Below are 25,903 nucleotides of genomic sequence, written 5' to 3' on the forward strand. Positions count from 1 at the left end.
CTGACGTTCCAGAGTGATTCAAAATGCAATAATTCAACATCTGTTAGTGTGAAAATGTAAATTTGTTATCTCATCACTATTGGACAGGTACAGATCCAGACTATAGTGAGATTGTAGACACATACAGTTCTAAACATAGAGCCATAAAATGCATGACAAATCTTTGTTCAAATGTGCATCAAAACATGGTCAGTTTCAAAAATTTAAAAATTCTGTTTACAACATTCACAATAGTGAAATGGTTATACATCAATAAGTTCAGAATTCATCCAAAAATGCTCCTTTCAAATTGTAATGTAGCCAACACTTTTTGGATTTCTAATGATACACCTTCAGGGCAAATTAGCTATAAGTTCCCGCGAATCATAGTGTTTTGCTTGTAGATACCTAAAGGGCAATACATATAGCAACTTAGTGTGTTTAAGCATATGGGTAATACATGCAGCTGTGCAGGTATATAATAGGTTGTACAGACCTTCAAACCTAGTCAATAGTGGTATGAGTAGGGTCATGCCTGTTGGGAAAAAGTTAACTCTATGTAAGTATTATAGGGGTCACCTAAAAGAGGGTGTGGCGACATGTCTTTTCTTCTCTAACTGTTATGGAGTGAAAATTAAATAAAATAAAACTAAAACTCACCCAGCTGTGAAGGTGGTAATTGTTGCAGTCAGGCAGTGACAATAGGGTGGTCATATAGGCACTCAATTTGCTGGTGCAAGAAAACGGAGAGGAGAGAAACAAAAGAAAAAGGTTGAGTTGGTATGAGTATGTGAAGTATGGAATGCTTGCTTTCTCTCCTGTGTGGAGGTGTCACCAATAGCAATTAGACCCAAATATGATATCTGTCCCCAAACGGGGGATGCATGCCTTTGTCAGTCTGGTAAATGAGTCAACAGGCCTCCCTAAGTGACATCCGCATGCAGCATGTCGTCTGCATAGAGCGTAAAAACTCGTGTGCATCTAAAGACTTTAGATATGAGATCATGTGATAGTAATGCATCTATAAAGGGGTGTACTAGATTACATGTGGCATGCCACCGTACGCCGGTGAGAATCAAACGTAGCGTATGGCAACTCGAGCACAGATAAGTGTATTAAAAAGCAAACTGCAATGCAATTCATAAAGTCGAGGTTCTGAGTGGTAAAGGAATGTATTCTATCACTCATTGGAGAGTTGCAAGAGGAGATTCCAGCCGACCGCCCATAGGACGTGCGGCTTTTGGATCCCCCGTTGCATATATCGTCGCTATGGCACCCGCGAGCATGTGAGTCTGTACCACGTCAACAAACCACCATCTTGGTGTGGGACACAGTTGGCACTGGTAACCAAGGTGATCTATCAGGCGTTCGTTTGACAATGCGATCCCAATTCACTGCATTCAAACGCAAAGGAGAGTCCGATGTGTGTTCTCCCTACCAAGGATTAGGCAAAATGAGTTAAAATGGTCCTGTGAAGTGATCAGGAAGATCATAGGTATGCAAGTGATCATAATCAGACATTATCGGATCATGTCTGATTATGATCACTTGCATACCTATGATCTTCCTGATCACTTCACAAGACCAAAAGAACACCAACAGCCAAAAGTAAATTGTGGTTTAAGACCCTTTTCCACCTTTGCTGTAAAGCTAAGAAACCTTAAACTGTTGTGGTTACTACCTATACTGACTACCCTCCTGTCAGTATCCAGAGTGTACCCCTTTTCTTTCTTTGAAACTGTTTGTCCTCTGAATTCCTTTACAGGATGTGTTGTATTTCATAGTGTTGTTAGAACTGTCAGTTTACATATGAATAAAATAGATATGTTTGATACAAACGTGACTGAACCATCCCTTTTATTATTCAGTAATAATTATATTTTCGCTGTGTTGCAACTAACCAACGATCCACAACATTCAGAGATAAGCCTGCCGATCCATCCACATTACCAAACATTCGACAAGTAGGTTTATCAATGCCTTCAAGTGTTTTAGAGGTCTGGGGCTGATTGATGATTTAGAAACCGATATTCACCCGTGGAGCACTGGCACCCCAGAAGTTGATTTGTCACATTGGTGACAGATGGTCGGATCGGATCTAGTTGGAGCCTTGCGCACAGCTTAGACACCCTATGATATAATCACTGTTGGAAGAAATGTTTATAACAGATAGGTATTGTTGATAATCATGGATCATGACATAGAGACTATGAAAGGCATGAGCAAGGATGTCCTGTGTGTCCTATGTGAAGAGAGGGGACTTCTCAACAGCGCCAGGGTTAATAAACCTGAGTTGCGGAACAGACTCCAAGCTTGCGTAGAAGCAAGGGCAGCTCTGGGGTAGACCGAAGGGAACTGGCTAGGCCCTGTGTACCTGAATGAAGAATACCTTCTGGGAGGGGTAGTGGAAGCTGATAAGGAAGACAGCATGAGTAGTGTTTCTCGCCAAGCATCTCTTTGGGGACAAGTGTGGTTTTTCAATGCTCCAGAGTGTCATGGAGGTCAGGCACTAGTGCGGCATCCTGTAGGTCCCAGGCCTTGGCAAGCCTGTAAGCGGCCCAACAACTGTTCCGGTTATTAACGAAGTAGCGGCTAGAAAGCTCCTGTTGGAGACTAGTGCAAAAGGAACAAAAAACAGTGGGACAAGGTCACCATAGAGATGGGTGAGCTGGCACTGGAAGAGAAGAAAGAGGCCACAGCTCCACCTCTAGCAAAATCAATGGTAGTTGCTCAAAGCAGGGTGATTAGGATAAGCCCTGGCATCACATTCCCAAAGATTCAGGGCATGCTTATGAAGTGGGGACAGGTTTGAAGCACTCAAGCTTACTTTTCAGCTACAGGAGGTGGAGGATGTACTGTAGGGTGTAGCCCTGATGAGTGCTTACCGAACCAGGAGACTCATGCAATTCTTCAGTTAACTGCTGAGGAAAGGCCCGTTTATGAGAGCATGAAGGAAGCCCTTCTCAGGAACTTCTGTAAGACCCGGGAACAGTATCACAAGAGCATCAGAGAGCTTGGGAAGAAAAGTGTGCAGACATTTGAAGCATTCGCACACTTGTCATTGAAATATCTGAGTGGGTGGGTGTCTGGAAACAAAGTTGACACATTTAAAGTGATGTACAATTTCACTGCGTGTGAGCATGCATTGAAGTATTGTGAGGTTGACCTACACCAGCATCTTGTGAACAAGACTGTTATAGACCCTCAGAGCTTGCAAACCAGACGAGAAATCTTCAGACAAGAGGAGTAACAAGGATGGAATGGACAAAGGTCCACCCACTCCTGTCCCCAAAAGAATGAAGGGAAATCCCAAAACTTTAGTTCAGCTATACAAACCAAAAAGAAGAGTGCTGGCACCCCTACAACTGGGACACCTTCGTTCTCCCAACCCAAAGGTTGTTTTGTGTGTAAGGAATTGGGCCATAGGAAAGGGGATCCTGCCTGCAAGGGCTTACCGAAGCAAGTCATAGTACATAGACGCCAACACCCCCTGGGTCCTCATCTTACTTGATATCTCTGCTGCCTTTGACATGGTGAACCATGACATCCTGCTCAACCGTCTCCGTGATAAACTGGGTATCACCGACCAGGCCCTGGCTTGGCTGACCTCTTTTCTCTCTGATTGACCCTCCCAGGTACAACTTGGGTCCTTCCTCTCCTCTATCTCTAGCTCTACATGTGGTTTTCCCCAGGGGTCTAACCTCTCTCCCGGGCTGTTCAACCAATACCTGCCACTTCTTTCCCATCTCATTGCCACTGTCTGCCCCAACTTTCATTGCTATGTGGATGACACTCAACTCATTTTCAGGCTCCCTTCTTCCACCTCCTCTCCTTCTCTCATCTCTGACTGTCTGTCTGCTATTTGGGAGTGGTGTGCCACCAATGATCTCTGGCTTAATGCCAGTAAGACCGAGATTCTCCTCATCGGCACACCTACTCTCTCCTTTCCTGTCACTTTCTGGCCGGCCTCTCTTGGCCCTCTACCTGTTCCCACCTGTGAGGCTAAAAATTCAGGGTCATCTTCAACTCCACACTTTCCTTCTCTCCTCACATCTCTGACATATCTAAGAAGTCACACTACCAGCTGCACCCCCTCAGAGGTTTTCTTCCTTTCCTCTAATTCCCCCAGAAGCTCACTCTCTCCAGAGTTCTGATTCTCTCTAGGCTGGACTTCTGCAACAGCCTCTTTCTAAATCTGCATGCCTCTACTCTCCGCCCTCTGCAACTCATCCAAACCAGGACTGTGAGACTTTTCCAACGACAGGGATCGTATCTCTCCAGGACTGACGTCTCTGCATTGGCTCCCAGTGGTGGTGAGGATTAGGTGCAGAAATCCTCTGCATTGTCCACAATGCCTTCTGGGGCCTGGGGCCTCAATACCTTCAAGTCTCTCTTCCTAAATATCTTCCTTCTCGAGCTCTTCGCTCATCCGCCTGCAACTTCCTCAGGATCAGTCTCTTCTCTAAGCAACGAGTTGGTGGTAGATCTCTTTCTTCTGCTGGGGTCTCCCTCTGGAATAGCCTACCTGCCTCTCTGAAACTTGGGGAGAACCATCTCCGGTTCTGGAAGCACCTCGAGTACTTCCTCTTTGCTTCTGCTTTCTCTCCTCCACTCCCCTGCTGATCGCCTGCTGAAACTGCACTGGCTACTTGGCTACCCTCTGATCTCAGGCCCAGGTCCCCCCCCCATCAGTTGCACACCTGCTCTGCCCCCTGGCAACCCTTGCACTCAAGACTGTTTCTGTATCCCTATAGCACCCTACCAGCACTTGACATCTGATGTCTACACTTACCCTTGCACCAGCCACCAGCTGGCCGCACTTTCATTTATTGTCTTTATTTATTTTACTGTTATCCTATGTATTCCAGTGCTCCCTCCCCCTAGCACTTTTTCCTTCCCCCCTCTCCTGCACTTGCATGATCTCAATGTCACCTGGCCTAATAAGATTGTTGTTTCTGTCTTCCCTCTGTTCCACCTCCCTTGCCTTGTCGCGCTTGAAACACTTGTGTATAGGCGCATTGTAAATGCCATATCATATCATATCATATCACATCATATCATATCATACATTTTGGACTCATAGAGGAGGCCATCATTAGTGTGTGCCCCCTGGAGGACTTCCCACTAGGTTAAGGTGTGCCTGAATCTGAATTGGTTACACTAAGTGTTAATGGTACCGGATCTCCAGAAGAGATCCCAGTTCTCAAAATACTCAGCTGTTTTTAGAACATGTGTATATCAATGAGCACAAAATTCCAGCGGTCAGAGACACAGAATCACTGCTGTCATCCAGCAGTGGATACACCCAGGCCAGTATAGTGATGGGCCTGATTGTAGCGTCAGTGGGTTTGAGGGAAAGAGTAAGTGTCCCTTGGTGATAGTAGAGTTCATCTGGTGAGGTGAAACAAACCACTGCTGTGTAGCGGTGAAAGACTCCATCCCTGTTCCATGTCTTTTGGGAATGATCTTCCTGGCCCTGAGATCATTGTGGAAGTCACCAGACCAAGGCCAAAGATGCCACCAGATTGAAGGCTCTCAGCGCATTAGGCCCTAGAGTGCTTCCAGAGGGCTTGTTGGAGGGACCAGCATGGCTGGTAGTCCCTGGTCCAGTTCCACAGACTGTTGGGTCACCTAATCCTGTGGGAGAGGGGTCAGTAGCCACTGAGGAACCTATGTTAGTAGCAGGGCCCTCAGGGATTCAAAGTTGCCTGGCATAGCACAGGAACCTGAAGTGGAGGACCAAGTAAATTGGGATCTGAAGGGCCTGCCTGAGCTGGATGAGTTTGCATCATCTGGGGGTTGTAAGAAAGGCATGGTATCAAATTAAGACAGGCACAAGTGATCACAGTTCAAGAGTGTTTATTAAACTGTAAAATGGGTGAGATAAACGCCTAATCTAAACCTAAATCTAAGATGTGAGCAAGCTACGACCATCAAATAATAATAATAATACAATCCTATTAGAGTCTAGTCAAATAAACAGGGCTATCAGTGCTCCAGATACGTTTTTTGAGGTGGGAGTATTTTACTCCCCATTTTTAAACTTTGAGAGTAAATGTGATTTTAAGAGAGTAAAAATGACTTTTCTCCTTTGCAAGAGAGTAAAATGGATGCAACATCCATCCAATATGTGCAGAAACGGTATGGAAATCATTACTATGCAGCAGCTTTCTGCATTGTGACAGAATACACCTTTCATTATTTCTCGAAGGTCTGGCCTTTTGATCCCACCTGTATATATTTAAACGTTGAAAACACAAAAAGCTTTCCAATTACATAGTAAAGCAAACATGAATTGTATTGTGTGGGATTTGAGGTTCAATAGCAGAATTTTCTTTTGATGTTTAATGAAAGTCCTCATTTTCCGGAGCTATTACTACCTAATGGTATGCCAATGTTATGATACAACAGTGCAGGGAGACAACGACTTCATGCAAAATTCTATATCTAATCTCATGGTCAAATGGTTATTTATATAGCGCTTTTGGCAAAGCGCTGTACATAGAACATATTTAACAAATGGAGGTAGGTACTCCTTTATCAACCTTGAAAGGATGAAAGGTTGAGTTGGCCTTGCCAGGATTTGAACCTGCAACCTACAGATCACACACAGATCGCAGCAACAAGTGCTCAACTGGCTGAGCTGTCTTATTGGCTAACATCCTTCAGGGGTCGGTTAACCGAGTATCAACTGAGGTATAATAATCACACTGCCTAGATGTTGGATGAACCATGTATGAAAGGCTATATAAAGTTAAATACGTATCTGGATTATCAAAGGGACAGGTTTTGCTGAGTTTCTATTTCAATTTTCAAATGTAACTTTCATTTGTTTTGAACAGCGCTTGCGCTTCCTGGAGAGTCAGGTTTTGGATGTTTCAATTGTAGTCTTGAAGATTTGAGAGGCTAGAACACCTGTGCAATGGTCGAAGTGGGCGGGAGCGGTCGGGAGCGGTGCTCCTCTACTTCTTTTAAGTATGTTTTACCGTTGCTATACTTTTATTTTAAAAAGAAACTGTTCCGGAACAGTTTCGTTTTAAAATAAAAGTGTAGGAAGATGTTGAAACTTGCATTTTCAGTGCACTGACCAGGACGTTGCCTTAAAGAGCAGGCACATGTGTTTTTTATTTTTTTTATTGAGTAGGGGAGGGGGCGTGGCGATGGGGTCTGTGGGGAGCGGTGCAGGCCAGTAGGGAACATTGTTCTACTTCTTTTCGTACACTTCGACCACTGCACCCGTGATTGGTGTAATGACAATCACTCATCATTGAGCAAAGACTCTGCTGCCGCTGACCATTTATAGTAATGTACCCCATTAACTGCAAGGTTGAATGGATGTAAACTAAACCGTGCATGGTCATCATTTTACACACTTTTTATAAATAGAGTGTACATTAAATTATAAGTGTAAAAATGATCTGCATCCGCATTCTTATGGACGCAGCACAGAAACTCTGAACAATATAATTGTGAAATACTGGTTTGCTTATAATGGAAAAAAAGCATAATTTTTTACAAAATAATTCTCAACTGCAACTTAGTTTTCAATCTTATTAATTATACAATCCTAAAATGCTAGGAAAATATGCACAGAGCTTCTGTTTGCTCCGTTATGAGTATTAACACAGCAGAAGCTGAATGGAAATAAACCATTCCTTTAATCAGAGTGTGCAGTTTTTTTTTGTTGAAAGGCTTCAGAGAAATGCATTCTGTTTCAGAGGCTTTTATCCATGGCTTGCAATTGCATCCATGTAGATACAAATAGAAGCATTCTGGTTTGTGTGAAGTAACATGCCCTCTGCCCTAAACTGGTGTGTAAATGTACACAGGAAAATAATAAAGCTGTCGTATTTACAAGATTTTCATGCGTAAAAAGGCCTCATATGCACCTTATCTGGAGGTAAGGATTGCCAATCCTTACCGCTATGCTACAAAAAAGTGTGGGATAATGTTCACAAGAAAAGAAAGAAGTGTTTGCAAAATTACAAGTCAGGATGTTATGGGTTCCTTCCCCACGTTTTCAACACGAGACACGGCAGGGCTGTCGAGCACAGCACACTCCTGGACTCTCCGGCATGAGCTTACAGTTTCTTTTCTCTATATCAGACCCTTGTGCGTTCAAGTCTCTTCTCATGAAAAGTCTCTTGCATTAGAGGGCCTGATATGTCAAAACAACAAAACAAACAGTTTCTTCTTATAACCTTCACGTCGGGTGATTAGTCTTCACACTTGAATCCCTCAGCCAGGCTCCGATCTTCCTCTTAGTGGTTAACCTCCCTCAGCCGGGCTCAGAGCAACCATTCAATGTGGACATCCCTCAGTCGGGTTCATACTTTCCGTCACAATGTTGTTTAGTTAGCTTCTTCACATTTTTCTCTTGACGTCCCTTAGTCAGGTTCACAATTGTCTTTCACTCATGTTCCTTATTTGTAATATTCATAAGTCTCAATGGCCCTCATTACGACCCTTGCGGAAAGCGACTGACCGGAGCGCCACAGCGTAAATAGCGTTTCCGCCATTGTACGAAGGAGCAAAGTGCGGCCCATTCCGACCCATCGGGCACGAGCACCACGCCACGGCGGAAGTGCAAAGTCCGCGATGGCGGAAATGACCCCAAAACGGCCCACACCGCCGCCGTACGGCGCCCTAGGTGCAATACCGCCACCCCACTTAGCGGTCACCGCAGTGTGCGCCTACCGGAAAGTACGGTGCCCGGAAATATACGGAAACGGAAGTTAAAACATGGGCCCGGAACGGGAAACATCCCGGCGTACACCTATAAAAACACCTAAACCACACAACCACTAAAATCACTACCCTGAAACACACCCCAACCCGTCAACCACCCTAGCGAAACCACGAAAAATGGGAAAAGTAGCGAAGAAAGCGTGCGACCGCAAGCGGCAGGTCCACTTCTCCCGTGAGGAACTCACCGTGCTAACAGAGACCCTCCAGGAGAATGCAGCCGTCGTCTTCTCCACGCAAATGACCAGGACGGCACTTGCAAACAAGAAGGCCATATGGGCTCTGGTGGCACAGCGGGTAAGTGCGGTGGGGACCGCACCCCGCACCCCACAGCAATGCCGCAAGCGATGGGACGACCTGCGGATACGCGTCCGCAGCATACTCTCTGCCAACCGCAACATTGCCACAGCCACCGGGGGAGGTCCTGAATCACCCATCAAGTTGACCCCCTGGGAAGAAATCTGTGCCTCCACCATCGGAATGGAGAGCATAGAGGGAGTCGGAGGGATGGAGAAAGGAGTGCAGACATCCGAAGATTCAGGTAGGAGGGCCAGATAAAACAATGCCAAATCCACAAAGTCCAACCATGTGAAGTACCATGCGTCCACATAGTGCAACAGAAACACATGTCCAGGAGAACGTCCACACACATCGGCCTGAAAGCGCACGTCAAAACCCACAATAAATACATAAATAATTAAAAACCCCTAATACACGCACTACACGTGCAGCAGGCACACCCTAACTGCAGGCTGCCAAACAACTGCACCCTCACTCCACACACAAATCAAAGCACCTCCAAGACCCCGACCCAAATCACCCTCAGGTACCACCCCAATGCATGTGATACAATGCCATTCCAATTCCCACTGACCCATCAATAACCCTCGCCCTCCTTTACACCACCACAGGGTCCGATCCAAACGACGAGCTACAGGACACCCCTACCAGCACACCTGCAAAGAGGGCCAAGACCAACGGCCAGAGACCCTCCACCTCAGCTGCACGCATCAAGACACGGCAGCAGCACAAATCAGGTGGCAGCACAGAGGAGGGAACATCAACAGGCACCCCAGCAGCCAGCATGGCCACAACACCACCACCACAGGTCCCCCCAATGGATGCCACAGAAGGCACTGCCTCTGGTGGCAGCAGCACCATAGGTGACACCCCATTGATGGCAGCATGCTCGGACACAGAAGACGGGGATGTCGAGGTCAGATCCATCCATGACCTGTCCCAATCCCCCTGTCTGTCCCCTCCCGTACAACATGAGGATACCACGCAGGTGCAGCCACAAGACGACGACTGGCCATCCCCCACAAGCCCTGTGGCAAGGCAACATGAGGACAACAGCCCCTCTGTGACACCACCGCAAATGGCCATGGCCCAGCAGAGGCAACAGTCCCTCGACAAGTTAATCGTCCAACAGCAGCAAATGGCCACACTCCTCAAGGGCCATGCCGATGAATGTGGGGGCACCAAGGCAGACATAGAAACATCAACAGAGACACTTAGGGCAGAAATGGAGAGAGGTACAGAGACGCTAAGGGCACAAATTGAGAGTAGCACCGAGAGCCTGAGAGTCCAAATGGAGAGTAGCACCGATAGCCTGAGGGGGGAACTGCATGCGACGTCCAAAGACGTATGTGCCGAACTTGCCGCAGTGCGCCGTGTGCTCACTGAGCTCTCGCAAACCCTTAGGGACATGCATGGACGTGAGCAGGCAGACACATCATCCGTTGCAAGTTCCGTCCAGGGCAGCCCCCAACGTAGATCTGGAAGGAACCTGCGCTCCACAGGCAGGGGTGCCCCTGATACCCGCAGAGGGGGCATGCAATAGCGACAGCCCACTGACAATGAGCATCTTTGGACACTGGTGTTCGGGTGGGAGGTAGGAGGGTGGAGGGGGTGTGTTGGGCTCACTTGGGTGGCGGGTCGATAGGGTGTTCAACATGATATCACATATGCCATAAAAAGTGCACGATCAACCAATGAGAAGTGTGGACATTGATCTTTGTGTACTAGGCCATCATAGGCGTACAGTCCATATTGTGCATGTCCCAGACACACGCAGTGCCACGAGTCCCGTGTCCATGCATCAGCCACCAGGCGTGAGTGCTAGAAGCATGCATCAATGAGATGCTGACGAATGTCACGGCCCTCCGGTGCCTCGCAGACTCCTTGAGGTGCTGCCACATCCCCACCCTCATCATGACCATCATCAGGTGCTTGCAGTTCTGCGTCAGGGGGCATGGGCACATTTCTACGTACGCACATGTTGTGGAGCATGACACATGCCATCACCATCTTTGCAACCTTCTCATGGCGGTACAGGAGTGCCCCGCCAGACCTGCTGAGGCAGCGGAAACGAGTCTTCAGTAGGCCGAATGCCTGTTCTATGACTACACGGGTACGTGAGTGGGCATGGTTGTAGTCCTCCTCATGCTGGTCCCGTGGGTTCCGGACTGGTGTGAGGAGCCATCTCTTCAGTGGATATCCAGCATCACCTGTATGTGGACGAGAAACGTATGATGTGGAATGCCATTGATACGTACGCACACCCCCCCCCCCCTTCCTGGCAGGTCATTGACAATTCACATACCCCACATCATCATGCATGTAATGAGACTCACCGAGTAGCCAGGATCTGTTCCCTGCGTGTCGTTCCATGTAGCGTGGTATTGTAGAGTTCCTCAAGACCATAGAATCATGGGTTGATCCAGGGAATCGGGCACAACAATGTGTAATGATCCTGTTGGAGTCACACACCATCTGTACATTCAGGGAATGAAATTGTTTTCGGTTGCGGTACTGGGCCTCCATGGCATGTGGGACGACCAATTCAACATGGGTGCAGTCGATGGCACCAATGCAACCCGGTATGCCGGCAAGTGCATGGAATCCCACTTTTGTGTTGGTAATTTCCTGCTCCGAGCGTGGTAGAGAGATGTAGTCGTCTGCGTGCTTCAGGAGGGCATCGGCCACTTGCAATAGTGTCCGTGAGAACAGTGGCTGAGAAATGCCATGCAACTGTCCGACTGTGTGCTGGTAGGTGCCTGTGGCCAGGAAGTGGAGTACAGACACCACCTTCAGTAGGGGTGGGATGGCGGTTGGGCTATCTATCATGCTGACAAGGTCAGCCTGTGTCATGTCCACAATGGCGGCTATGGTGTCCCGGTCCAGACGGTAGAGGGTGTGGATCTGCTCATCAGTGAGGTTGAACGGATGTGCTCGGAGGCGTTGAATTGCGGGCTGCCTGCGTGGTGGTAGTGGCTGTGCTGGTGGGCCTTGCTGGCCCTGCCTTGGCCTCCTCCTCCTCCTCCTGCGTCTCCTCCGTGCGGCTGGTTGTAGTTGGTGTTCGTCTACTTCTTGGAGTCGGAGCACTTGCAGTGCTATCAGGTCCCCCAGGGCCAACATCGCGAGTCCTGCCGGTAGCATTTCGGTGTGGTTGTGGGAGGAGACTGGCTGTGCAATTTATGTGTTTTCAGGCTGTATGGCCTCCACCTGTGGTGATTGATTCCACCTGTGCAAACTGCTCTCCCCTTTGGCCGAGCACGTCCCGCGCACAACGCTGCAATTCGGGGAATTGTATCTTGCTATTGCAATCATGTATTAGTACCCGATGGCCGTGTAAGATTGGTTGATATGTTCATTCTGCTGTGGTCCCATTGTTTCACATACTATCTGTGCAGTCGCGAACAGACTTGTGAGGGGTCAGTGGGACGTAGTACTCGAGTAACGGTGGGCCCTCATGCATCACTGTACCGAGTTGCAACGACGGGCGGGGCGTCCCATTCGTGGGTGAAGGCAGTTGCCATTTTCACACACAGCCGCACTCGATGGGATAATTAGTGATTTCAAACGGCCACAGATGCCTTTTCGACGTGATGTTGCAAATGAGGAATTCGAAGGGCGGCGCTTTCGGTTTCCAGCTAGCGGCGAGGAGATGGCCACAGGTCTGACTGCAAATGTAACGTTCTATTGTTCTATGTCCTTGAGACAGGGCCCATGGCGAGGGAGCAATGATTGATATGAATAGTTTGGGATGCGCAATAGCTACGTGGGCGATGAGGCCGTCCGTTCCCAAATACATGTTACTTCACAACACTGGAATTACGGGCTGGGGCACTGTGGATTTAGCAGGCTGCATAACGCACAGACTCAATGGATGTTTCTAATGTCATGTGAGTAATTATTCAGGCATTTTGATCCCGGGATGAGGGAATGATGGATGGATGCATGGGCAGGTGATTTGATACAGAGTTTGCCATGTACAGGGCTTCTTGGGATCTATCCGCCTCCCCTACGCTATGTGATGCAGGGCTGCCATAGTGGGACCATCGTCCATCTGGCCTTGTTGAGCCCTCCCTGTCTCGAGGCGCCCTCAGACACTCGTTTGCGATGGTGTTTGCACCTCGATATAGATGGTTATGAGTCGCAAGTGGTTTTGGGGTGGTGATGTTCCTTTGGAGTGGGCTAGCATGCATATGGCTGTGGATTTCGTGTGATCATTGAAGTGAGTTGTTGGTATGTAGTTCTGATGGCCATTCCGTTCTTTTTCTTTTCTTTTGGTTGACAGGTATCTCCTCCCCTTTTGCCACTGCCATCTGTATGCCACTCCTGCAGATGGATTTTACTCCCGACACCTGCTGCTTCGTGTTAATCAGTGGAGCAGCATTACGATCTTATGGGACGATCGCCAATGGGCCACATGCCCTTACGCAGTACTGGTGGCTCGGAGCAACATTTCGGCCTTTCAGCTGGACTAGTGCCTCCCCATTGGGACGGCCCTGCGGTTCTGTGCGCTTCCATGTTGCCTTTTCGGACGTGAATGTGGCTCTGTGTACCATGGGGGAACAGGGCGACACACAGGTAGTGGCTGGTCATTTCTTGCGGAAGCAGCCCACAATGGTGATTGGTGTTTTGGATTTCATGGCCTGATGGCTGTATGTGCTTGGTGATTTTGATGTGCATAAATATCTATTCTGATTTGGCCCGTGTAGCGTTTTTCTTTGCAAGTGATGTGGCATATGCCTATTTGGGGGGCGATGTATTGTGAGGAGATCTGCATTGGGTTCCAGCTTCGGGGTTTAGTTGCGTGGTACTGTGCTGTGCGCGTTTGCCTACGAAGCCCAGTGAGGTCAGGGATGGGGGCTGCCAATATGCCAGTTTGAATGTTGTCATGCTCAGGGGCGGGGGATTGGGTTTTGTGTAACAGATGCCGGTCAGCCAGGTGGACTGGTTGAATGATGTGGTTTTCGGTATATTGCTGGTCACAGGTGCCTGTGTTTGCGTGCGTTTCTTGGTGGGGGACTGTGGTCATGTCCATTGGGATGGCTTCTGTATTCGTGCCATCTGTGCCCTGCAGCTCCCATTGGCCCCTGTTGTGTTTCTTTTGTTCGTTGGCATGCATGGGTGACTTGTACATTTCAATGGTTGCATTGTGGCTTCATTGCACCTAGGGGGAGTTGTACTTTGTGGGCAGGGAGCGGTGTACAGGCACTCAGTGGGGCCGTTTACAGTTGATTCGCGATGCCGTACTTCTCGCCATGGCGGAATGGTCCATTCCGCCATGCCTGATGGCGTTAGGTACATGTCCGCTAGGGTCGGAATTGGCGTACCGTTGCACCATGGTGGTGTTTGCGGTTTGGCATGGCGCGCGCGCGCGTGCTTGGTGCAGTTAGCGTTGGCGTTCACTACGGTGTCGCTAATGGCTTCGTACTTTGCGGTGACGGGTCATAGTCGCACCGAGCGCTATTCGATGGCGGTATTGCATTTCCGCCATCGTTTTTCGATTTCCGCCAGGGTCGTAATGAGGGCCAATGTCTTTTTAAACAACCACCTTTTAGTTAGGTCCCCCTCATCTGGGCTCAGACCTTCCACAGCACTTGCCAACTTTAAACAAACACTTCCAAAGGGCAATCACATCTCGCTGGGTCATTTTTTTAGACTATGGCAAGGGCGTTTTTATTTACAATAACCAGTTCCCTTCGGCCTTGCAAAAACGCCTGTCTCACAATTCCCTCAGTTGGGTTCACAATCTTACAATCATCATAACATTTGCAATGTGTCAAGGACTTTTGATTGTACAAGGGGTTTTGCTTGACCAATGTATGACTACCTTGACACCTCACGTGGGCCTTCCCTACGGCCTCTTGATACTGTTATTGTCTTTACCCTTTTTGTCCAATATAGCCTCTTTGGTCAGGAGAGGGGTATTAGTTAGAGACATTCGAACAAGTGCCCACGTGGCGCCGGATGACTCTTTCTCTGGTACCAAGTTCACTCACAAAGGACCTCTGTCTTTTAATCGTCTGTTTCTTGCCACTGCAACCTTGAGTCTACCACAGTCTGGCCCACTATCAGGTTCTTCTGACTCACCGGCCTTGCTGAACTCGTTGGCATTTCTTTTGCTGCTGGAGTCAAGGATGGTAACATGGTGGCAATCGCATCTCCATGCCCGGGCTATCAGTGTGGGAGGGTTCCATGTACCGCTGTCATCCGTCACACCATTTAGCAGCTGTGATTCCTGGTCTTATATTTCTTTTATCAGAGGCTTCACGGGTCTGGGTTGAAAAAGGCAAGGGCAACTCCCTCCTTGACATCCTTTCAGGTCTCGCCACCTTTCTCCTCCATTTGAACTGCCGTCCTGGAATAGTGGTTTCCTCGTGCATTCGGCCTTGCTCCCTGTGTTCTCTTGTGGTCCGCCTTTTATCCCAGTTGGGAAGGGAAGGGGCAGTCAGGTGTGTGTCGTTGTCAGTAGTTGGTTGACTCTGCCTGACCCTTGTGTTGGGACATGTCAGGTAAACGGCTCTGATGTTAGTCTGTTGTCGCTCACAGGGTAAGAAAGTGGACATGATGGGGAAAAGGTGTCATAAGGAAGGGGATACCGTGTCTCTCCCTGTGGGGACCCACTTCCACTTCCCAGAGACCCCTCATCCAGGTGATCTTTCCGCACTTGTCCACCCCCAGGAACTGGACCCAACAGTGATGGATGTGTCCTGGCCACCTGGATACAGATCCCCAAGGACTAGTAAGTGAGACGCCGTCATGTTTCTCACAGGGCCCAGATCAGACTGACCTCTTCAAAGCCCAGAAAGAGTGTCCCACTCAGGCGTGCCTCTGGAAGCAAGTGGAGGAGCAGGCTAATGGTGAGGCCCCTGGACTGTTCAAAGTGTAGTTGGAGGATGGACTCCTGTACAGTGAGACAAAAGTTCCTGAGGGTGGGGGAACCAGAAGTTTGGCAATTCCCCAACACCACAGAAAAGCTCCTTTTGAATTTGGCTCAGTAAAATCCTTTAACGGGTCACTTGGTAGTGACTAAGACATCAACCTGGTTGTCTCTGCACTTTTACTGGCCCTAGTTTGGCATAAATGTCAAGGAATTTGTCTGGTACTGCCTGACTTGTCATGCTTCTGGCAAGTCAGTTGGCACCATAAAGGACCCCTTAATCCCACTATCCATGGTTGGGCGGCCTTTTAAGACTATAAGCATGACCATTGTGGGTCCTTTGGATACCCAAACCAGGTCAGTGCATAGATATAGCTAGGTGGTGGTACACCACACCACTAGGTACCCTGAGGCTGTCCTTCTGAGGAGCATCAAAGTCCCTGTGGTTGTGAAGGCTCTGATACAGATATTCTCCTGTGTTGGATTCCCCAAGGAAGTCATTTCTGACAGGGGAACAAGCTGAGTGTGGAGTCACCTACCGGTTCTCTACATCCTTCCATCCACAAATGGACAGGCTTGTTTAGCGGTTCAACAATACTCTAAAAGGCATGATAGGTGGCTTGGAAGAGCACCTGAAGAGAAAATGGGATGTTCTCCTGCCATGCCTTCTGTTCGCCTACAGAGAGGTGCCACTGAATGCAGTCGGGTTTAGCCGCTTTGCGCTTATGTTTGGACACCATGTATGAAGGCCCATCAGTCTAGTGAGAGAGGGATGTGAGGGCAACCCCTCATCCCCCAATGCGAGATGTGGTGGACTATGTACTTCGCCTTTAGTCTAGAATGATAAAGTACATGGAATTGTCAAAAAAGAATCTCAAGGTTAGTCAGGAGCTGATGAAGCACTGGCACGACCAGAAAGCCACAGTGACAGTTTCTTCTCCAGGCCAGTGGGTGTGGATTATGGATCCTGTCAAACCCAGTGCCCGTCGGGCCACGTGGACTGGCCATTTCTGTGTGCTTGAAAAAGTAAGTGAGGTAAATTATCTCATTAACATAAAAGGACCTAAAACGATGTACACGGTCTTTCACATCATCTGGCTAAATCCCCATTATAGCCGAGATAACAAGTTCATGCCATTAGTTTCAGATGGAGAAACTGAGGAGAAGACTGATCCCCTCCTAGATCTCCTGCACACTGAAGCCACTGATGGGTCAGTTGAAGGTGTCAACCTTTCAACTAACAGGTCAGTTCAGCAACTTAAAGACTGTTGCCGTTTACTGGGACAGTTTGCCGGTCTGTTTTTGCTAACTCCTGGTCGAGCAGATTGGTACACCCATGATGTGGACACTGGAGACAGCAAGCGGGTGAAGAGCAGGATTCACCGGATGTCCCATACGGTCAGGGACACCATCAAGGAGGATGTTTCCAAGATGTTGGCCCCAGGAGTGATGGAGCCATCCCACAGCCCCAGGGCTAGTCCAATGGCAGTGGTGCCTAAAAAGACCTGTGGTGGGAAGACTGAAGTCCGCTTTAGTGTGGACTACAAGTGGCTCGATTCTGTCATGAAGACAGATGCTCACCTCATTCCCTGGACAGATGATGAGCTTATTGACAAGCTCAATGCTGCCAAGTGCATGAGTTCATTTGACCTCATAGCAGGGCACTGGCAGGCCTCTTGACAGATTGAGCGAGAGAGAGGTCTGAATTTTCAACTCCAGAAGTAGATTATCAGTTCACTGTGATGCTCTTTGGATTGAAGAATGCCCCTGCCACGTTTCAAAGGATTGCTAACCAGGTTTTGTCTGGACTGGAAAACTTTGGTGTCCCCTTTTTAGACATTATTGCTCTGTTCAGTCACACCTGGGAGGATCACTTATCACACCTGAAACAAGTGCTTCAGGTACTGCCGAACGCAGGCCTGACTATCAAGTCCATGAAGTTCAAGATGGCACAAGGCACATTGACTTGCCTCGGCCCCCTGGGCGATGGAGGTAAGAAAAAGCCTCTTGAAGTAAAGGTACAGGCTGTGAAGGATTGGACATCCCCACCAAACTGACACAGGTGAGAGTTTTCCTAGGTCTCAGAGGGTACTACTGGTCGTTAAGCAAGGTGTATGGGACCATTGTCATGCCCCTGAATGATGTAACTTCCAAAAATATGCCAAAGAAGGTAACGTAGACCCTCACCTGTCAAACCTCCTTTCGGGATTTGAAGGATTGATTGCGCTCGACCCCAGTTCTGAAAGTGCCATATTATGGTCTGGAGTTCATTTTCCAGAAAGACGCTTGTGATTTTGGGATTGGAGCAGTATTAGTGCAGCTGAACTCGCAAGGGTAAGAGCAACTTATCGCCTACACAAGCGGGCGATTAGCAAAAAGGGAAAGGAACTTTTGTCAGCATAGAAAAAGAGGCTTACTCATGCATGCGAGAGGTGAAGAAGCTGAAACCCTACATCTTTGGATCGCACTTCGAAATCCAAAGAGACCACCGGCATATTAGATGACTAATATCCATGCAACGGGAGAACCCTAAGCTTTTGCATTGGGCCATATCCATACAGGGATCAGATATGAACATCCAGCACAAGCCAGGCTCCCAGCATGGAAATGCAGAAAATCTTAGATGGTACTTTCACCTAGATGACGGATCGGAACCTCAGTAGGGTGGTGGTTCACATGTGTAGGCTAGGGATCATGTGAGGAATCCGACCACCTGCACGGTCGGTGTGTGCTTGCTTGGGCTTTTTTTTTTAATGTTTAATTAAATAGAATGATGGTCGACTAACCTCAGGAACATGTATGGCACTGATCCACACACATGTTCCTATGCTCACAGCATGACAAAGCAGAGATCCATGTACTCTGGGCTTGCCAAAGCCTACAGGCACAGTCCGCCCTTGACATATTTAGTTGGAAGGGGGTGCACAATGTCATGTACAGGAAGGGGTGGTCCAACTTTCCCCCTGCCATGGTCAGTCAAATTGACTGACAAAGGCTCCATGCATCCACTCTGCTCTTTTGTTAGACCCTGCAGCTGGTGGCAGTGATTATCATACCAACAGAGGGTATGTCAAACAGGCCCACGCAGAGCCTGGCTGCAGAGGATAACAAAGGAGGCAGGAAACCCAACAATCATTCATATGCAATTGTGTGAACCTGAAGCCAGCTCCTGCCTCTCATTATCAAGGGCAATGAACTATCATGTCTGGGCCTGTTGTTTACAGTAAGCCGGGCTGTTCAGGGACCCCATTCATAAGGTAATAAATGTGTTTTGCAAGAGCCAGAGAGTCAGTCTCGTTGGGAAACCTGCCACTTTAACAGGGACCACACAGGGAGAACCATTAACAAGAGAGACTCTTTGAAAACAGCAGACAGGAATATGAGTGGGACGTAGTATCACAAGGGAGTGATCCCAGCGCTCTTTTTATTGAAAGAAGAATCCTGTCATTTTAGTTCTGGGGCACACCTTGTTCCTGTTTTCACCCCTTCACCTTTCCTGTTGCAAATCACTATGGTTAGGACCTCATGCATACAGGAGATTGTTGGTTGGGAACCCAGGATTGGTTCATTAAGGTAGGCTTAGCATATAACAATCACTATGGCCCACTTGGTGGCTTTTAAAAGAGGGAAAAGCCCCTCTTTTGGCAGATCATCTGAAGGCTTCACCAGAAGCCGAAAGAGGAACTCATTGTTAGACAATGGCTGAGGGTACAGTCTGCCTTACATCTTCTGCCAGTGAAGGAATGCCAGGATATCCAAAGAGGAACGCAAGATCCCATCCTTAACATCTCCCAGGGAACAAAGGGAGATACAGAACTCAGAGGACCGTCTAGCCGCTCTAGAATTGGTACCCAGCCAACACACAGCATGCCCTGCTAGACTCTGCAGCAAGCTTCCTGGATAGGAATTGCCAGAAGGTCTCTGAACCCACAAACAAGTACAAGGCAGCTGCCTGCAACACGCTCCTCAGCTTTGGGCCATCCACCTTAAAGGACAACACAAGCCCATTGAAAAAATTGGGTGAAGTGCCTCGATGAGCATCTACCGACATCCGCCCTAAAGGACCTTTTTGAGCCAGTCGAGACCCTCGATCCACAACTGATGACAACACTGACTGGTGTCAAGCCGTCATTACTTAATGACATCCTATATGATTCAACCAGTGCTTCAGAACCACTGATCAGCACTGAGACAATTCCTGACCACTGACCATTCCACTGTGTAGGCCAGCCTGCAGTCATTCAACTAGCTTTGCTCGCCGAACCGTGTTGCTGCTTGATACCCGCAGCTGACTCCCATCTGAACTCTGTCACAGAAGCCTGCAAATTGCCCAGAAGCTGACTCAACCCTGTCGAGCACCAGGAACACCAACAGCCAAAGGTACCTTGTGGTTCTGTCCCCCTGGTCCTTCCCAGAAGGCCCCTATAGTCCTTTTAAGACACTTTTTTACCTTTGTGCTACAGCTAAGAAACCAAAACTGTTGTGATTACTAACTATACTGACCACTGTGAGGGGTCAGAAATGTGAGGTGGACAAATGCCTCAGTATCCCTACCCTGACAAGGATTTACAAGCCTAAAATAAACTAAGGGAAGCACGCTAACAAAGGATGTCTGCCCCTCAAACTTATACATCCAATAAATGAATAAGGCAATGCATGGCAGTTCAAAACAACACAAATGTATATCATAGTTGAATTTGTATATGACCACAATCTCTTCTTATGATTTGGGTGAATTCCTCTTCCCCAGATTCAAGCAGGATTCTGCTCCACAGTTCGAAAAACAAATAAGGAAATACTTGTTTGTAACAAAGTTCCATCACAGTTCTTTGTAACTTCAGCTTGATAACAGAGTTCTGACACTTCAAAGAAATACCAAAGACATTAAAATGTTCATTCTCTTCGAGCAAGAATGAGTCTCAGAATAATCTTCTCACAACAATAAATGTCTTTGTCAGGATGATTTGCCACAACTGAACACTTCTGAAGAAATGTAACTCTTCTATAGCAGGTTTATAGATGTCTTCCTTCAGCATCACAAACAACATAAATTGTCTTTGATAGGACCACTTTACAGCACTTCTTCAACTACTACCTGGTTTACTCCCATGCCAGCCCTAACACTTTAAACGTTTGCCATCAGGGTATACTCCCCTGCCCAAACAGCGTTTAATAAAACAGAACGTGCTTCAGTGTTAAACTCCAGTTTAAACAGCTTTACAACAGCTTCACAACGTTTGTTTTTTTGCAGCATTAAACGTTTTAGCAACTCTTTAGGGAAAACAAAATTCACATTGGTGTTCTTTAATACTCCTCTGCAAATTATGTTCCTCTCCTTCTGAATAACCTTTTTCAGAAGGGCAGCCATTTTGCCAGTTTTGTTTACCCACTGCACCAGTCACCAACTACTGATAAGAATAGAGTCTTCTTCTGCTTCTTTTTGAGCGTTGGCAATGTGTCTTTATATCATTTGTTGTTATATGTTTCACAACATATGAATAACAAGTTTCGCAACCCTTGAGTCTTCCACTACTCCGCTTTTGCCTTTGGCAACATCGGTCAGACTTGAATTGTTTAGTTTTTGGTTACTCTTGGCTTTGTTAGTGGTTGTATGCATTCGCTTTTAACAATGTTGCCCTATCTGGTTGCCTAACTCTCCATAAACTCACATGCTTAACTTAATAGTCATTTGGATTTTACAAACATGAGTTTTGCCGCTTTCTTATAGTTTGGTATTCACAATGACTGCTAACACCTCTTCCACTCATTTGTGAGTGAAAGCACCTGACCTGAACACAAGAGCAGTCTCGGAGCATTCTGGGGTTATTTTACACTTGTGAACTCACCAGGTAAGGCGCATGCTTCCAATCCTCTCAACGGGTACAGCTCTTCTGCTGAAGTGGCTCCTCGCGACCCAGTGAAGAGCTTATTCTGGTCCACCTTCGCCCGCGCCACTTGTTACCAGAGCTTTGTTTGCTCCTGAAGTTCTTTGGTGCACGCCAGCCACCGGAGACAGCCACTCAATAGGGAACGCTTCCCTTGTGTTCGCTTTCTGCTGTGCAGCCTCTGCTCCACAGGTCTTCAATGGGCAAGCATCCCTCTTGCATGCTTGCTGCTGAACGACCTCTGCAATTGGCACAACTGGAGGCATAGATCCTCTCCGGACCAGCCACTGCCTTTGACTTCAAAGTGGTCCCGGAGTCTTCTCTCTCCTCCAGTCCCGACCTCTGCTGCATACATGGACTGCACTGCTCTTCCTGCTCACTCTGCTCTCTTCCTAATGTCTTCAACTGAGGGGACCCTTTAAGCCTCCCAGTCTCCCTCAAGTGTGTGTCATTTACCTCAATTAGTTGACCACTCTTGCAGCATTGCTCCTCTTCAACCCTCTTCCTCATCCCACTACTAAGGGAATTATGGGACTTGCTGTCCTCAGTGACAAAATTAGTTTTTCTCAGATCTTCAGTTTTGCAATAAGCCATTAGAAGACTGGGGTTTCTGGGAAAGTTAAACAAGGGGGTTTCCCCTTCCTCCTAAGCTGATCCCCCTCCAATTTGATCCTCCCTCGGAACACCACCACCACGGATCAGAAAGCGCCTGCATTTCCCTGGCCACATGAGAAAGGTCCCAGGCCAGATTTTCTGGGGGAATCATTGCTGATTCATCGCACTACCCTCCTGTCATTATCCAGAGCGCATCCCTTTTCCTTCTTTGAAACTGTCTGTTCTCTGTGTTCCTTTACAGGGTGGGCTTTATTTCGTTGGGTTGCTAGAACTGTCTGTTGTGATATAAATAAAGTAGCTATTTTTGCTATAACCTTGACTTTTTATCATTGGGTTATAATTGTATTTTTGCTGTGTTGCAACTAACCAACGGTCCACAACCTTTTCGAGATAAGCCTGCCATTGCATCCACGTTACCAAAAATTGGACAAGAAGGTTTATAGTTTGCTTGTTATTCCAATCTGCTTGCATCCCTTCTGGTGTATTAGAGGTGTGGGGCTGATTGATGGTTTAGAAACAGATATTCACCCCTGGACCAATGGTACCCCAGAAGTTGATTTGTCATACTTGTTTGATCTTGGTCCTAGTCTGACATAACATTGGAGCACTTTAGAGCTATGAGAACTAAATCATGGGGTGCTCTGCCTAGTAATGTATAATTTGTGGGTGTCGACTGGGATCAGATGGCAGACACCAAGGTATGAGGGAAAATTGCATTTGGCACAAAACACGGTAAAATAGTTGTGAACATATTTGCATTCAGTCACACGTGTGTACAGTTTTAGGTACACGCTACTAAGTGATTTGCCAACAATATTTGATGAAATGCCAACAATGCACTTAAAACCCAGAACGCTGGGGTCGGCTGTCAGCAAATTACCAAAAGTGACTTTATTCAGTCTAAGAGATCGTAGTGAGCAGTTTAAAATAAGCAAAACCAGAGATCGGAGAGACAGTGGCACAGTCAGCATAGAACAACAGCGCAGAAAGCAAATCCTGTTGTCAATCAATGTTTGGGAGAACTGAAAAAACACATAGTCTGATGCTCAGAAAGCATGTTTTTAAAAAAATTCATTTAGGCTATTGATCACCTGCTAGGGAGTCGTTCACCCTGATTGTTGTTGCACGGATCATACAAAAACAGAAGGCAATACAATGTCATGACTGATGTGGAAAGGCGATAATGCCTAGGGAGGAATGATGAAATGGAAGAATGCCCTGGCTTACCATTATGGAGTAATGAGGATTACCCGTAAGTAATATTGCCAGTCTGTGCGGTTCGGTATGCGCTTCTGGTTTGTGCAGAGCATCAATCCCAGTGGGCCGCTAACCCTCTGATGGACCTGCTCATGCACATGCAGTGGGCTGCACAGCTGCTTTCCAGCAGCAAAGAGTCCTTGGGATAGCGGCCTGCTGGGATGCAAGATGCTCCGTTCAGGGATGAGCTGTCGTCGTTCTCCGAGCAGCCCAGCTCTATAATGAGGCAAAGCAATTGCAATGCTCCCTTATTAAAATGCACCCACAAGGCTGCAAATTTAGTCAAAGTGAAGCTGACAGATTTGAGGGTATGTTTTCATTCCGTAAGGGGTCCAGAAGGAATGGCTCTTTAAAGTGCTGAGGACGAGTATGCTCGTCCTTTTTGCATAGACTTGATTAAAGCTCAGCAGTTAAGGGGTTAAGTATAAAAAACAGATTCACAGTGTTTTAGAGGATCCTTTGATTTCCTTCCTAAGATAGTAAATGTTTAAAAAGTGATAACACTAAGAGAAAGAAAATATATGGTACATAGGGTGTTCTGACTTGAAAATAGTTTTTTTTTAGTCTCGTTGTTTAAAATGGTCTTATTCTGAGAGTTAAAGTTGCACTGAGTGCTGACTTCATTTAGGCAGGATTTTGAAAACACATATTTTTTTTTCACGTATCCGTTGAACATGTTTTATGCTTGAGCCAAATTATGGAAGTTCAAAATTCTTAGAAACAATATCGCAAGATGAAAATGACTTAATTTCAGAGGTCGAAGTGAGTGGGAACTAACAGCAACTAAGCCCCACTACTTTTTTCAATTTCTTACAGGGGCTACAGGTGGAGTAGGACTTTGCCCAAAGAGGGATCTGGCTGGACCTTGTGGAGTGTAAGGGACATGTGGAAGATGCAAGGCGGAGAACTCTGCCAGTTCCACTCCTGGATTTCTAGGGCACAGGCATTAGAAAGAGCCAGCTGATGAATACAAATAATAAGAGACAGCATTAATTGACTGTTACAGTTGTGGAGATCTAAGATGGAGAGTTACTAAACCAGGCCCACCTAACAGGAAGACAGGTAACACATTACTAAGGGAGGTACAGGTGCCTAGCCTAAGCACATGACAGTTACATGTCTGGGGGCCAACCCAACCTTGTTTGTCTATTTACCCATCACTTACCACTGGCCGCAGCATCTTTTCCCTAGCCAAGCTTTTCCTGGTACGGAATTCAAAAGGCTTGTGCCCAGATGGGCGAGACCAGCAGAAATCACAGCAACACTATATAGACAGTCTTTTGCTATTGCATTGGTGCCTCATTGGGTACTTCAGACAGTTGAAAGCAATCATTGCACGGACGCGTAGCCAGGATTGTCTAACTAGTAGGGCCTGAAGCTTATGTAGGTGGGCCCACCACAGTGACATTAACCTCTGTAAATGCCCATACTGAGCTGCTGATTGGGTGTTTACATCTTTTGGGTGGGCCTTGCCCGCTCAGGCCCTACCCTGTCTACGCCTCTGTCGACGGTGCATCATCTATCCGGGCACTTTGTTCCAGCACATACTACAAAGAGCTTCACAAATAAGGAAGACATTCATTCATAGAGAGTGATGTACTGTGGTTATGTTTTGGATCTATGAGGCAAGAAGAAGTGAGAGTTTAAGCAGGATGCCAATGGTGAATATGTACTCGATTTAGATGTGCTTAGAAAGGAGCAAGGATCCTGAGCCGTCCAGTGGTGGAGGAGCAGGCACGGCAAGTAAGCCGACCGCAGACCGCCAAAGTCGCCTCGCAGGCTAGACAACAAAATGGCCGAGAAAAATGCAGATCCTTGGCCATAAATCCAGGTGCCAGATTGATCAATCTGTCCAAGCGTTTGATGCTAGCGAGCACTTTGTAAATGGAAGGTGCAAAAGCGATACCTTTAAATATAACTATGTGTCAAAAATACAAAAGGTAAAAAGGGACTTAAGGACTCATGTTGCATTGCCATCGCGAAACACACTGAGAGATAACATGGGCGTGATGGCAGGAATTCACTTGAAACAGAGGCTTGCACACTCCCAAAAGCTGTTCAATTGAAGGCAGAGTTTGTAGAGACGTGAACTTTGGCATGTTGTGTCATATTAATTGGAATTTCAGTAGGGCATATCGGCGATAGGTGTGCACTGGCTGAATCAGGAATATTGAATGCTGATTGCCTACATACATGGGTGGAAGAGTGTGCAGTTACATTTATTATGTTATAATTTGCGCAGGAGGAC

The 25,903-nt window shown here is 47.3% G+C and overlaps 1 protein-coding gene across 2 annotated transcripts in view; it reads left to right on the forward strand.

The window, feature by feature from the left end:
* Window positions 1-25,903, forward strand: part of NALCN (sodium leak channel, non-selective) — a 3,431,684-nt gene that overhangs the window by 1,585,042 nt on the left and 1,820,739 nt on the right. The gene's annotated exons all lie outside the window — the stretch shown is intronic.

This window comes from Ambystoma mexicanum, chromosome 7p, assembly GCF_040938575.1.
Source record: "Ambystoma mexicanum isolate Mex_15411 chromosome 7p, UKY_AmexF1_1, whole genome shotgun sequence".
NCBI lineage: Eukaryota > Metazoa > Chordata > Amphibia > Caudata > Ambystomatidae > Ambystoma > Ambystoma mexicanum.